The 4,653-nt window shown below is 33.0% G+C and overlaps 1 long non-coding RNA gene across 1 annotated transcript; it reads left to right on the top strand.

Annotated features, from left to right (window-relative positions):
• Positions 1 to 460: 460 nt before the first annotated feature.
• On the top strand, positions 461 to 1,629 carry LOC121977443. The gene is made up of 4 exons (XR_006110831.1): positions 461 to 577; positions 658 to 714; positions 1,457 to 1,510; positions 1,601 to 1,629. It is a non-coding gene; the product is annotated as an uncharacterized LOC121977443 (long non-coding RNA).
• The last annotated feature ends 3,024 nt before the right edge of the window (positions 1,630 to 4,653 follow it).

The raw sequence follows: 4,653 nt of genomic DNA, 5'->3' as shown, positions 1-4,653 counted from the left end.
ACCAGCCCACTAGCCAACAAGAACCACCTCCGCCAGAACGGCGGCGGGCACTCCAAGCGAATGGCGGCGGTTCTTAGTGGAGATGCCAGGGCGGTGAGCGGGATCGAGGAGAAGGAGATGTACTACATTTATTTTAGAATTATTTGCTTGTTTGGATGCTTTTGTTTGGTTAACATCTATCTTTCTTATTTTACAGAGGGGAAGATTGATTATCGTGCACGCATCAGGTTGATTAACCAGGACAAGAACAAATACAATACTCCCAAATAACGATTTATTGTTAGATTTGTATCCTTGGAAATTGTTTCTAGTCTCATTCTTTTTTCTTTCATTTTTCCTGGTTTATAATTCTCATATTCTATTTTTAATTGACTGTGAAAGGTCCTTTTCTTGTCTGCTACATATTCTGAAAGATTCTTTATATGCTTCCTGTACATATCAACAGATATAGTAATGTTGTATTATTTCCAATCACACGGCTGTAACTTTTCACCGTTGGCCCTTGTAGCTTCAAAAGACAAACGATGAGCAATACCGTAGAATTCAAAAAACTGAGCATGCTCTTCAGGTGGCAGAGGTTTGTGCTATAAACAACTATTCTTGAAAATACATTGTTACACAGGCTTATATTTATATAAATCATGGAACCTTATTTAGGAGGAGCTTCTAAGAGTACAATTGGAAGCAACAGCTAAGTCAAAGGAATTATCACAGGTAAGAAATCTTAGTAAATCGTAGCAGAGTTAATTCTCAGCATTTGTTTTGCTTACTTGTTTGGCTACATGATGAGTTCAATCAACAAGCTTCTTAACCTGCAATTTGCACATGATCTCATCTTTCTTTCTATTGGAATATTTGACACAATGACTTATATTGTTAAGAATATTTTGCTTGAGGGAGATGTCTTCCTGCATGACTAATTGAAAAGTTCAGTCGGGGCTGGATAATATGATTTATGCTTGAAATCTATTAAACTGCTGCTAGATATGATGTCAAGAGTGGATCTTGTACAAGCTCATTGAGTTTGAAGATTGATTGATATCCTGCGAACATATGTGCAAAACCTCTTTCATAATAATGTGAATTCTTGACAAGACTTCATCTGGGGCTTAATATTATCCTATAATGTTTATTTTTTGTCTCTCCAATTTACCTTTGCATGATAATTCACTTAAATGGAAAAGTGGTCAACTTTGAGTCTATTCAGATGAAATTTGATTTGGGTTCTTGTGTCAAAAACTGGACATATTTTATTTGTTGTTGGTTTTGTGGCATATCATTGATGTACTGCTTGTGCAAGTATGCATTCTGTGGTACACTGCCATGTCTCACATAAGGCATGAGTTTGGCATTCAGTTATTTAACATTTGTAACTTCTTTTTAGTCAATTTATTCTATATAATAACAAAATGTTATAATTGAGCTGGAGTCAAAATTTTGTGTTTCTTGTTTTTAGGCTCATGGAGCATGGTTTCCTCCTTGGCTTGCTACTCACGCCAATTACTATAAGGTGATTGTCTTAGAAATTTAGATGGAGTGTTAGAGAGATACCATATACAAGTTAAGAGACTCCAATATGTCTTTGATATGTGCCTTTCAGGAACTTGCAACAACTCACTGGAAGGAGCGTGGACAACCTGTACTAGATGTCTTACTTCAAAAGGTGCTAATTTTTCACCTGTACTATTTTTTTTCTATTGAATTTGTTTGTCAGTTCTTGCTTTATCACCATGAATGCATGTCACATATTATCTTACAATTTTAGTTTAATCTTGCATTGTACTTATCAATTTTGTGAAAATGTTTCTCAAGGTATCAGAGAAATCGATTCAAGCACAACAATTTATGGAACCACATTTTGAATCTTCCAAAGTTGTAAGTGGCCAACCAATGACTATTTTTAGTATCTGAATTATGTTAATTATTCATATATTTCAGTGTTGCTTGATTGACAATCCATAAGCAAATTATATAAATTTGGTTTAATTTGCATTTGGCTTTGGTTTGGATTATATATCAGTTTACTACTTTATCGACTTTCTTTTAAGGTAGTTGATATTTTAGGCAGGATTTATTATGTTTCTAAATTATTTCGTTTCCTTGAATTTCTGAAGAAATGGATGTTTCTTGTGTCAAGCACTGAACCTTATGTGCAAACTGTGTCAAGTAAAGCAGTGGAAGTTTATCACACATCTAAGAGTGCCATGTCCAGCCACATAGCCAAAGTACAAGAAATTTCAGATCCTTATTTCCATGTACTCATGGTATTATTTCAACCAGGATGCATATATAGACATGCCTCTGTATCAATTTGTCATTACATGTTCTATTTTTTTGTTTGTTGATACACCGTACTATGCAAATTTCCTTACCTTGTATCAGGCTGCCAAGAGATTTTCTCAACCATATGTAAAACAATTTGCTACTATTACCAAACCACATGTTGAAAAGGTGCGAGTTGCTTTTAGTCCCTATAGTGACTGTGTGATTCATGCTTATGGAAAATTTCTCGAATCAACCACAACTTATCACCAGCAGGTAATTTCTGCTTAGAACAATTCATACTGTTTTATTTAATTCGTTGTCGTTAAAAAAATGATTGCTTACCAAAAAAGGTAATCTTATTTGCTTAGCATAGACACATTCGCATTCCGTAAAATGGGCTATAATGAACTGAAATTGCAATTTTGTTTATATATTTGCTTGTTTGTGTGGTTTATAGTGTCTTAATCAGAATTTAAGCTTAATTTAACCTAGATACTGGGGTTTTCTTTCTACTAATCAACTTATTAAATTAGCACTAATTTATGAGAATAAGAGTTATAAGACGAGCAAACAAGTACCTTAACAGGATAATGTTCCTTCTCACTTACCCAAGGGCATTTCCAATATCTGGGATCTTTCATGATCTATTTATTTTATATACTTCATTTAGTGCAATAGGGGATAAAATGAGTTAATTTGTTGAATGTACCCATGGCCATAATCACCACCAATTCCATGTTTTTAATCATATATATTGTAAGGCGATATCATATTAGATGATGAATCAAATTATTCTCTTCTTGAAACCTCTCTTCTTTTCATGTTATATGTTCTCTTCTATTTTTTTTTTTTGGGTGCTTTGCTCACATACTTTGCTTCACAAAAATCCAGAATGTTGGAAAAGATTGACATGGAAGAATCAACAAGTGAAAAAGATGAGTCCAATGAAATTCTACAAGTTGAAGATTTTGATAGGCCTTGAGTTGATAATAATTACTTGCAATCCTACATGGCATGAACCACCATCACAAGTTTCTAGTCTTTTGACAATTGTTCATTAGTTGTAAATGAAGTTTATTTGTTTATTTATATTAGGATAAATTTTATTTGAATATTAGACATGTTTTTTCTTTTGTGATTGTAATATAATTCTTGTATAAGTAACATTTTGAATGACATTGATATGGGAAATATTCTTTCTTTTGTGATTATGATTCTTTATTATATATTTATATTGAAATATGATATATCATGGTATTAAAAGATAATAATTTAAAAGACAATGATCTAAAACCGTTGTTGTTGTCTATCATCCTCAAAGACAACGGTTAAAAACCGTTGTCGTAGCCCCAAAAACGGTTGTAAACTAGCAGTGTTAATAAAAAATGCTCTAAACAACAACGGTTTTAAACCGTTGTCTTTTCATTCAAAGACAACGGTTTAAAACCGTTGTAAAACTGTTGTCTTTTCGTTCAAAGACAACAGTTTAAAACCGTTGTCGTAGCCCCCCACTTTTAACAACACTGCCAATTACAACGGTTTTAAAGAGCTACGACAACGGTTTTTAACCGTTGTCTTTTAATGTTTTTGCTGTAGTGAATGCATGAAAAATACTTGCTGAAATCAACAAACCAGTGCAATAAAGATGCTCACATAAATGACCATGAAAAATACTTGCAGAAATCAACATCCTAGCGCATGTTGTTAGAACCTGCAACAATAAAGATAATTTATTAATTTCATTTTCTCAATAAATAATAAATCACTATAATTTAACAAATTAAAACTTTGATAGTACCAACTATAGATCCTAAATCAGGTTCATATGTGTCGTCAAGACTGATATGATTATTATCTTCAATTGTTCTGATAATTGACACATTGTCATATACAAAATATATTAAAATATAATAAAAATGCAAAATTAATCGATTCATACCCTTGTTGTAAATACAGACAGTTACATTTGTCATGTGATACTCCTCGACGTCCGCATACTCGACGTCCCAAATCAGGTTGATGTCTCCTTTGATGATTTTAATCTCTTCCCACATCATTTAGTTCTTACTGTAGAAGGATCAATAATACCAATGTCCTCATCAATGGATTTCTTTCTTTGACTTCTATCACTGCATGTTGTACTAATGGACATCTCTTGAATTTTGTTGTAGATATAATCAAATTGTTCATCCAAGAAGGTTGCCCTCTCATTACTCAAAGATGCATCATCAACTAATACTGAAGCTTTATACGATAACCTCGAGTGCCTCAACATCAAATACCTTTCTGAATTTGGATTATCAATGAAATTTTGCTCCCCTAAAGTATATATTGCTCCAACTTTTGCATCTCGTGTCCATCGTTTGAGTATATACGTATCAGGCAAAA

The sequence above is a fragment of the Zingiber officinale genome, chromosome 4B (assembly GCF_018446385.1).
Source record: "Zingiber officinale cultivar Zhangliang chromosome 4B, Zo_v1.1, whole genome shotgun sequence".
Taxonomy (NCBI): Eukaryota; Viridiplantae; Streptophyta; class Magnoliopsida; order Zingiberales; family Zingiberaceae; genus Zingiber; species Zingiber officinale.
This window is presented reverse-complemented; position numbering and strand designations above follow the sequence as displayed.